The sequence below is a fragment of the Apium graveolens genome, chromosome 11, assembly GCF_009905375.1.
Source record: "Apium graveolens cultivar Ventura chromosome 11, ASM990537v1, whole genome shotgun sequence".
In the NCBI taxonomy this organism is placed as follows: domain Eukaryota; kingdom Viridiplantae; phylum Streptophyta; class Magnoliopsida; order Apiales; family Apiaceae; genus Apium; species Apium graveolens.
This window is the reverse complement of record NC_133657.1, coordinates 187,208,138-187,219,738: the sequence shown is the minus strand read 5'-3', so window position 1 is coordinate 187,219,738 and position 11,601 is coordinate 187,208,138.

Below are 11,601 nucleotides of genomic sequence, written 5' to 3'. Positions count from 1 at the left end.
GTGGTCTATGTTATTTTAGATAAACAGTCATTGTGTCATTTTTGCACAAATTCTGAGGACAAGTTCTAGTTACACGTTCTGATGATTAAGTTCTGACGTTCATAACTAAGAACTTGTATGAATATTTACTAAGATAGATATTCCTTGTTCGAGTTAAGACATTATGTTCTGATGACTGTTAAGTTCTGGTATAGGTCTAAGTTCTGATTTCTCAGTCTAATCCTTTACTTGGCTTATCTTTGAATGAAATTTAATAACAGTCTCAGTTTGTACTCGCATATGTTGAAGTGGAAGATTAATAGTCACTATGATTAGGATTAATGGTTTTGTACTTGAACAGTCCACTGTTTCTTGTGTCTTGTGCGGTCTAGACCATGATTCCTCTTTCCAATGACTGTTATTCTTTTTCAAAGTCTAGGGAGACGAGGTAGAATTAATTCTACCTGTCAGCATTAAATATCTTCGCGTCTCCTGGCATTCTCTTGCCTATATACACAGCCACTTCACATCAGTCTTTCCATCACATTCTTCTCAGAACCTGTGGTAAATGAAGCTGAGAAGGCAACTTCTCAGACGGATTCTGTAATTGGGGGTTCTAGGCTTCTCAAGAGGCTTAGACGTATGACGGTTCCTGAAACTCCCAAGGAATCCAAATCAACAAGGAAGTACAAGAAACAGAGGGCACAAAGGCCAGTTTCAGATGATGAGGAGGAAGCAGCTAAGGAAGGGGATCAGGAATCTCTGATCTTACAAGACAAGGAATTTGCTCCAGTCACTTCTTCTCCATCAACTCCATCTCAGGAACCTGTATCTGACAAGGCTAATTCACCTTCTATGTCTCTTGTTGATCCAGGCACAAGTGCTGAAATTGATATTCAAAACCTGGTTGTGCCTGAAATACTTTTCTTAGAAGCTCCAACAGCAAATAATCCTTCCACAACACCTGTTACTGATGCTGTTCAAACTCCTGAGTTATCACTAACACTCTCTCTGCATCAAGATACTAATGATCAGATTTTAGGTGAGCATCAGGATATGGCTGTTGATCAGAACTTAGTATCAGATCAGCAATTAGAGGATGTTGAAGCCTCCATTGCTACTCACACAGTTGTCTTATCATAAGATACTGATTCTCTAAGTTCTGATGCTGCAAATGTTGGAGATACTGGTGAGGCTGCTACAACTATAGATGCTGATGAAGCAGGTCCTTCAGGACATACTCCTCCACTGACTCTTCCTAAGTCTGAACTGGTAAAGGAGTTTGTTATCAGGGATGCACCAGTACCTTGGAGTGAAACTCCTGCAGGTCAGGAGTGGACTAAGGAATGAAACTCAGTTTCATGTGTTCCAAATGCTTTACATCTTGCTGAGCACTTGACTAAAGCTGATGAAATGTTACATTCTGATGATTTTAAAACCCAGCTTAGAGTCACTGCATTGAGTACTAAACATCTACAAGGTCTTCATTCCAACACTCATGCAGAGCTACACAAGATTCAGGAGAACTTTATCAAACAGGAACAATTTTGGAAAATTGATAAGAAAAAGTTCTTCCAACCTACCATTGACAGGGTTTCTTATATTGAGAAAACTCAAGAGAAGCAACAAGCTCAGATTGATCAAATTCTGATAAATCAAGCTTCTCAGCAATCGCAACTTACTGAAATCCAGACCTCAGTGGAACTACTTATCTCTCTTTTATTACCTGCTGATGCCAAAAAGGGGGAGAACGTAATTAAGTCCAAATGCAAAACCAACAAGTCACTGCAAGGAAAGGATGATGGAAAAGATGACCAAGGAAACTCTGGAATGGGTAGTGGTCATAGTCAAGGTAGAAGGTTTACATCAAGACAAGCTAGTCACAGAACAAGTTCTGATACTGGGAAAAGAATAAGTTCTGCTGCTGGTAAAAGGATAAGTTCTGATGAACTTCTAGATCTTGATGAGGAAATGTCAAGACAGTTATTTCTTCAAGAAAATCAAGAAAATCCAGGGATGGACTTGGAAAGTTTAAAGGAAAAAGAAGCCAGACTTAAATCAGAGAAAGTCACATCTAAATCTGAAGCTTCTGGTAAAAAGTTACTTCCAAAACCTAAAGGCATTGTGATCAAAGAAAGGATACATACTGAAGAAACTTTGGCTAGATCACAACCACAGATAGATCCAAGATCCAAGGGTAAAGAAAAGGTTGGTGAACCTATCAAGCCTTATGTACCTCCTGAGGAAGAAGAAATTACTGATGGAAAAGATGATCTTGCTCTGACTTCAAGAAAAGTTCTTAAAACAACCTCTGACATGGCTCAAGTTGTTCAGAGTCAAGAAATTGTAAGTTCTGATATTCAGAAGAAGCAAGTAACCTCTGACAGTGCTCAAGTTAACTTGATATCAGAAAATAAATCTAAAACACTCCTACCAGGATTCACTAAAGCAAAACAGACTCAATCTTTGAAGACTACTCCAAGTGGTTTTGAAGCAAGAGTAGTTACTGGAAAGGAAGCTAGAGATAAAACTGGATTGGGAAGTGCTGATGAAAGAAGAGTACACAACACTACCGATGATCCAACTTCCTTGAGTGAACCAGGTATTGGAGCAACTCCTGAGAGATTGAATCAACTAGAATCTGTACAGATGGTTTACCATACCTACTTGAAAGAATACATCATGTTGTATTTCATGACAAATGGTAGGGTTTATCATATAAGACAAAATGCCATTCCTTTGAAGTATTTTGAAGAATTGGAGCATGTACTTTTCTTACTTCAAGTGGATAACAGAATAACAGAGACTGCTGCAAACTACTTAAAAGAACAGATTCAGAGACAGAAAAGGCTTTATTCTATTAAGTCTGACAGCAGATATGTTCCAAAGTACAGAAATCACAATGGTGATATTGTTGATATGAAGCCTAATACTGCACAGATCAGAACATATCTTGGTATTAAGGGGCTTGAATTCAATCTAGAGTCTAACAAAGCTTATGTCATAAGACTAGATCGGGAGTTGAGAAAAGCAAAGATGAAGCCAAGTCAAAGATCTACAACTACTTAAATTCTGATGTGTATACAGACCAAAGTTGTTATCAGAAGTTGAATTGGTAAAAGCTTTAAGGACTGTAAGTTGTAGTTATCTTGTCTATTTCTTATGCATTTGTACTTAATGTTTTTGACATCATCAAATATTTGTTAAACTTGTATATTTTGCTAATTTACTAGTTGGGGGAGATTGTTAGATATATTTGATAATGTCATGGCTCATATGTTTTATGTTTAGATTTCAGATCTTATTTGAACAGGACAAATCAGTACTTAACTGTTGATCAGTACTTATACTGGAAGTCAGGACTTAAGGGATATCAGGAGATAAGTATCAGGAGATAGATATCAGAACTTAAGTGCTGAAGAACGATCAGATGAGGACGGTAGCTGATTAAAGTTAAGAAGATCAAGATAAACATAAGAAGAGATATGCATGAAGAAGGAATTCCGTGAAGAATGGAATACTTGGAATAGAAGATATCTGATTGATATATATTAGGAAGCAGAATTATATTCAATATCAATTAGCGATTATCTTGTAACTGTGTAGTATATAAACACAGACATAGGGTTTACACTATAAGTGTTATTATTATCGAGAATATTATTTACTGTAACCCTAGCAGCTCTCGTGATATTTTGTTCATCACTGAGAGATAACAGTTCCAGATTGTAACAGAGTTTATTATTTCAATAAAGTTTGTTTTCTGTTACATAAGTTCTTGAAGTTTGATTTGATTGTAATAAACACTGTATTCACCCCCTCTACAGTGAAATTGTGACCTAACACACTAAAATTGATAATTCACAATTTTATTCATACCATTAAATTGATAATATCATGCTTTTATTAAAATAAAATTATGTTGCTTATATCATTTTAATTTTAATGAACCTCTTTAAATATTAAATTATTTAAAGTCTGCTAAAATTAACTAATCACAACTTTGATTACAAAATTACAATTATTATCATTAATTTGATAATATCACAATTTTCTATATCAAAATTATACTGCAATATTTTACTCATAATTTAATCAATAATGATTAAATTATTTCCAAATATTTTTTCAATGTAAACGTGCTTAAATATTTACCAATTAGATACAAGCCCATAAATATTTCAATTACGAGAAATAAATAATGGAAAATAAATTAACATGTCTTTAATATATTGTCACTAAATAACAGGTGAATTCATTCAAGGCAAAGTGTAATTATTGACTTCTAATTTATTTAATTAGAAAAATTTAACATCTCAAGTTCACTAACCAACTTAAAGAAAGTGTTTCCATCGAGTAGTTTTGTGAAGATGTCTGCAATTTGATCCTTTGTGGGTACAAAATGTAATTTCACAATGTCACTTGCGATATGCTCTCTGATAAAATGATACCTGGTATCAATATGCTTTTTTCTTGAGTGTTGAACTGGGTTAGTGGAGATCGCTATAGCACTAGTATTGTCGTAAAATATTAGAATTTTTTACATCAACAGACCATAATCCTGGAGTTGGTTCCTCATCCATAAAATTTGAGCACAACAACTTCCAGTAGCTATGTATTCAGCTTCAACAGTTGATGTGGATACTGAATGTTGCTTCTTGCTATGTCACGATACCAACCTTTTTCCAAGAAACTAACAGCTCCCTGAAGTACTTTTATGATCAATCTCACAACCCGCAAGATGTAATATCCGGGATATATCATGTAATTATTTTGCTATTAAATAATTATTATATGCGTTCAGTATCTATTCTGTGAATTAATTGTTAAATGTTATCTGTATTTGGATATTCAAAAATAATATTAATTGAGTATTTTAATTGTTATATGTCCAAAATAAAATATAGATAATTATCATATCTTCCTAATTATTTTTATGATGATTTATGAATTTATAAGAATCATATGAAATTTATAAAATCTTTTTCCGGGTATTTAAAATCTATTTTATATCCGGAATGATCCAACGGGATACTAATTTTCCGTAAATATAAATAGCCTTTAGCCGTATTTTATTTCGTATCAAAATCATTTGCAGACAGATAATTATATAATTTTCAGAGAAAAACCCTAATTTCATAAACTGTTCTAAGAATCAAACAAGCTTTTGGAGGTGTTATTGAATTCGGTTTGGAAAGCTCGAGTAACCAATCTGAAGGTCTTGAAGAGCTCTACCAGATTCTGTAATCCATACACCTGCAGAAATCAAGGTTATTTTTCAATAATTTTATTTATTTTCGAATTAATTTTAGTAAAAATATAAATTTTTGTTCGGATGATTGTTTGTATGATTTGATGATTGCATGTTGTAGAGCTTGTTTTCCTGATGATTTTGATATATTATATGTCTGATTTGGAGTTCAATAACATGTTCAAATTTGGGTTTGATTTTCGAATTTTAAAATTAGGGTTTATAACCCGTATGAATGTTCTTAATTGAAATTTGGGGGTTTCTTATTCTGGAATAGATTGATGTTGTGATATAGTGGGTTGTGTTCTCTGTGAAATTTGCAATCCAGTCGTATAAGTTTCATGAATCGACGAGGTCTGTAGAGATGGGAGTTGTGTTTTGAATATTTCCGAAGTTCGCCGGAAACTGGCAAACTTCACGGCCAAATTCCAGCCAACTCAGGGTCTGTTATGTTGATTTGTTGGCATGGGTGTGTTCCTGGTGAAGTGTAGTTGTCATCTGGAGGTGGTGGTGGCCTGAGCACCCCTGGATCGTGTTCTCCGGCGAGACAGGGTGTTTTCCGGCGACCCCCTGTAAAAATTGCAGTTTGGTACCTGAACTTTTGGGGACGATACAGTTAGGTCCCTGAAGTTTCCAGACTTTGCAAATTTAGGATTCCTGTTTTAAAAATATTTAAAAATCATATTTCCTATTTATTTTTATTAGAAAAATTCATTTTTAATTTCTGAAAATTCTAAAAACTATTATTTTAATTCCAAAAATTATTTTTAATTCAAAAATAAATCTGAATTATTTAGTTAATTAATTTCAGTTAATTTTTAATTGATTAATTGGTCAATTAATTCGAAAATTAATTGATTAATTGATTTAATTAATTATTAATTGATTTTAATTAATTATTTAATTAGATTTAATTATTTAAAAATGATTTAAAAATTCCGAAAAATAGTTTCGAGCTTTAAAATATTATTCTAAATTATTTCCAAGGCTCGATAATTATTATAAAATTGTTTCAAAGCCAGAATTGTCTAACTGAACCCTGTTTATTAACCCGAAATTAATCCAACGACCCGTTTTAATTCCGAAAAATATTTTAAAAATCATTTTAAATACCAGAAAGCCTATTTATGACCCGAAAATTCTTTATAAATGATATGTCATTGATTATGTGATGTATTATGTGTTATATGTGATTTGTTGGTTGACTGTCGGTCTCTATATTCGATGTGTACTTGTTTATTGCATAACTTTCAATCCGTTAATCGGATTTGGGTGAAATGAAGGGTAGATAGAAGTATGTGTTGAATAGAATCGTATGAGTTTATTATTGATAGATGCTTATGATATGTGAGCAGAAGAGGCAAAACGTAGTAAAGGGAAACAGGTAGTTGAGGAGTAAGGCGGTTGAGATTGGAAGCGAGTACAGTGTAGTAAGCTAACACCAGGCAAGTGTTCTGAACTTTCCCTAGATATTGTAGTGATTGATAGTCATGTTCTAAATTTCAAGTGCTTTGAAGCACTAAAAATCAAACCCTGATTCCAGTTTTGATCTTGAGTCGTAAATCTGATTCTTTCTAGACCCTTGATTGTTGTATACCTAAACTCGAACCACAAATATACAATATCATTCTGCAAATACATACAAACTATATACCAAACACTGAATCGAATTATCTTCACACTCAAACCATTGTATCCTACGCTTTGAAAGGCAAAATCCTTGAAACCTTGAAACACTGATTCCTTTGTTATCCAATTCTTTCATTACCCAACAGCTAAGCTTTGAAAATGCCATATTGATCCTCATGAACTCTGAAACCATTTCATTATGAAACATCCAATGTTGTTAATGATTCTGTTTATTATTTATTATTACTTATTCTGTTATTATGCTAGAATTGGATTGTTTTTATAAAAATTGTGGACCAGATTCGTGGTCAGACCATATGATGGTCAAATTAGGCCAATGTGTGCCTTGGATCCAGTAGTTAGAGCAATGTTGTGTGCTTTGCTCGGGGTTAGTGCGTGACTGATCAGCAGCCTAACCTTGGTTTTTAAAATGAAAGTATAATGTCCAATTCTAAATCATAATTCTTGTTCACTTGATATCGTAACCATTTTCACCTGATGATCATTATTCTCAGTTTTGTCATTGTGACTTGCTGAGCTAGTTAGCTCATTTGTGCGATGTTGTTTATGTTCTTTTCCAATTAAGAAGGAACATGTTGGTAACGAGGATCCCCAGTCCAACGCGAGAGCTAGGGGTTCAGGTTGATTGAGCTGAGCTAGTAGGCTTCTTTTGGGATAATATAAGTTTGTAAAAGTTTGTAATAATGTTTAATACTCAGTTCTGAGTTTCGATAGTTGGGATTTGAACGGTTTGTAATATAAGTGTGTGTTCGGCTTGTGTGCATACTTTAACCTGTTGCAGTCCGTGGTAGTTGGTAAGTAGGGTCACTACATATTATTATTATCTTTATTATTGTTATAAGCAGGTTATAAATAAAGTGTGTGTGTGGACCCCAAACTTCTGACCCGGGTTTGGAGGGCGCCACAGGTTTGGTATCAGAGCTACAGGTTATAAGTCACTGACACAAGCCTAGGTTGACGGGAATGGGTAGAGGGTTAGGATTAGGAGTAATGAATAAAATGATAGAACGTCGAGAGGTTGAGTGTTACGGTATAACCAGTATTAGTATAATTCGCGTCGTGGTTCGAGATTCTTATATTGCGATATGATTTTAGATAGCAGCGATGGCCGACTCTTTTATTCCCGTATCAGCTGATCACTCAGAGCCTTCAGTTGGAGCGCCATCATCGGATCCACGTCTTGTTATTCCACCAGCATTGGCTATTCTACCTCCACCTGTGTTGCAGCCCGTACCACTGCAGGCTATTCCACCCCCAGGCATGAGGCCACCTATCAGAGGACCCCCACCAGCTGATTCAGATTCCACTGGGCATTCAGTTGCGAGTGCCCCATTTCAGTCCATATTGCTTCCAGTTCCTTATTACCGGTATGAGGCTCTTCTATTGGATCGTGATTCCTTGTTGGCTCAGATCAGAGAGCTACAGCATATCATCAGGACTACAGATGTTGATCGTGTTGTGAGGGAGCTTCGAGAGGAAATTCATGTGACACGGAGGGTTCTTGAGGCTAGGCTACATGGAGCTACACTACCTGGCAGAGGCCCTGATGCACTGATGGGCTGGGCTACTGAGGTGATGGAGGAATTTGAGAGGCTGGCAGGACCAGAGTTTCCTTGGAGCTGAGTCAGAGATGGAGATACTGGGTAGTGTTGTATGGTTGTATAGTATGTACAGTAGTGTGTAGTGTGTATCAGTAAGCTTTTGAATTGTATTTACAGACTAGCTATGTTGACTAGTGAGTAGGTTGTTGTACCCTTTTGCTTTTACTTTCGAAGCGTCTTTACACTTGTACTACCCAAAACTTTTGATCTATATATATCAGTACCTTTTTCTTTCCATTACTGTCATTTCCTTTATTGCACATGTTTTACTTGACCTTATTTATTGCACCAGTTATACCCTGTGATACCATGTACCCTGTTTTTCATAACTATTTATATTCTGTAAAGAAGCATGCAATTTACTTAGTTACAATTGTTTTCAAAAAGAGATATTTCTGTTTTACAAAACTTTTCTTTTATGCAAAAGATTTGATTCAAAAGCTAAATAAGTTGTTTGATTCTTTACGGAAAATGCCTCCGAGAAGAAATACCCGCACCAACACCCAGAATGAAGAAACCAACAACAACAATAACAACCAAGACGATACAAACCCGAATGTGAACCCAGGACCCATAGACCCAGTAATAGCCCAGATTCTTCAAATCTTGGCCCAACAGACAGTTCACCTGGCACAACAACAACAAAGGCAGACCAATCCCCAGGTAACCTTCAAAACTTTTCAGGCAGTAAACCCACCAGAATTCAAGGGTTCCTTGGAGCCGATTGAAGCAAATGTGTGGTTAAAGGAAATAGAGAAGGCATTTGCCTTGGTAAAAGTGAAAGAGGAGCAGAAGGTTGAGTTTGCAAGTTACTATTTGAAGAATGAGGCCACCTATTGGTGGGAGATGGTGAAGACATTGGAAGGTACAAATGTTATTACTTGGGAGAGGTTTAAGGAATTATTTCTAAAAAAGTATTTTCCTCAGTTTGTCCAGGATCAGATGGAGCTGAAGTTTTTAGAGTTGAAGCAAGGAACTATGTCGGTGGCAGATTATGAAAGTAAGTTTGAAGAATTGTCAAGGTATGTGTCGTCGTATGTGGATACTGACAGGAAGAAATCTAAGAGATTCTAGCAAGGCTTGAAGCCATGGATCAGAGGGAAGGTAGCTATTTTTGAATTGGAGACCTATGCAGGAGTGGTACAGAAGGCCATGATCGCGGAGACAGAGAGTGAGATGTCACAGAAGGAGAAGGAAAGTAAGAAAAGGAAAGTTGAGGGAAGTGAGGGTCAGTTACAACCAGGGAAGTTTCCAAATTTTAAGAAGGGCAAGTTTCAGCCAGGGAGAAATTTTAATTTCAGGAGACAGAATGCAGGCGACGGAGGCCAAGGCAACCGTCCAGTTAATGTGAATCAGCCAAATCAGTTGAGACTAACTTTTCCAGATTGTCAAGTTTGTGGAAAGAAGCATGGAGGAGTTTGTAATAAGTTGAATATGGTATGTTTCAAATGCAACCAGAAAGGGCACTATTCGAGGGAGTGCCGAAATCAGCCAGCAAGAGAGCCAGCAAATAAGGATCAGTCTATCCGGAATCCAGCAGCGAAGGTTCCAGCCATTGGATTTACGTGCTTCAAATGTGGAAAGCCAGGACATATGGCTAGGGATTGCAAGACACCAGCCCCAGTCAGTAATGCATTAAGGATTATGGGATCTACCCCAACAGTGAATGAGACTCCAAAGGCTAGAGTTTTTGACATGTCTGTGAAGGATGCTATCCAGGATACGGATGTCGTGGCAGGTACGCTTAATGTGAATTCTTTATGTGCCAAAGTGTTAATAGACTCGGGAGCAACTCGATCGTTTGTTTCACATGATTTTGTTAGTAAGTTAAATTGTCCAGTTAAGTATTTAAATGAAATAATGACTGTGGAATTAGCAAATCAAGAACGTATATATGTTAATCAAGTTTGTGGGAATTGTGAGATTGAGATCTCTGGTAGTAAATTTTATGTAGATTTGATACCATTTAAGTTAGGAGAATTTGACGTTATATTAGGGATGGATTGGTTATCTAAGCACGATGCCCAGATAGATTGTCGAAATAAGAAGGTAATGGTGAAGACGCCAGATGAAAGGATAGTAACGTTCAAGGGACAGAAGCAAGTAAAGAAGTTCTTAACAATGATTCAAGCTAAGAAGTTATTACGGCAAGGATACGAGCATTTCGTAGCATGTGTGATCGACAGAAGTCAGGAACCAGCAAAACTTGAAGATATTCCAGTAGTAAATGAATTTCCAGACGTGTTTCCCGATGAATTACCAGGACTTCCTCCAGATAGAGAAATTGAATTTACGATCGACTTAGCACCTGGAACAGAACCAGTATTCAAGGCCCCGTATAGAATGGCGCCCGTTGAGATGAAAGAGTTAGCAAAGCAATTGCAAGAGCTGTTAGAGAAAGGAGTAATCAGACCCAGTGTGTCCCCGTGGGGAGCACCGGTATTATTTGTCAAGAAGAAAGATGGAAGCATGAGACTGTGCATTGACTATAGGGAGCTCAATAAGCTTACAATCAAGAACAAGTATCCGTTACCTAGAATCGACGATTTGTTTGACCAATTGAAGGGAGCCAAGTATTTCTCCAAAATTGATTTAAGATCGGGATATCATCAACTGAAGATCAAGCCAGAAGATATACCAAAGACAGCTTTCCGAACAAGGTACGGACATTATGAATTTTTAGTAATGTCTTTTGGATTGACCAATGCCCCGACAGCATTTATGGACCTAATGAACAGAATTTTTAAGGAATATTTGGACAAGTTCGTTATTGTATTTATAGACGATATTTTGATCTATTCAAAGACGGAAGAGGATCATGCGAAACATTTAAGAACAGCATTGGAGATTTTAAGGAAAAAGAAGTTATATGCTAAATTCTCGAAGTGTGAGTTTTGGCTACAGGAAGTTCAGTTCTTAGGACACATAGTTAGTAATAGGGGTGAGCAAAAAACCGAATTGAAACCGAAACCGAACCGAAACCGGCAAAAACCGAACCGAAAAAACCGAAATCGAAACCAAACCGGCGGTTGCGGTTTTTAATTTTTAAAAACCGAGACTTTCGGTTCCGGTTCCGGTTATAGGTTAAAACCGAACCGATTATTAAAATAAATAAATATA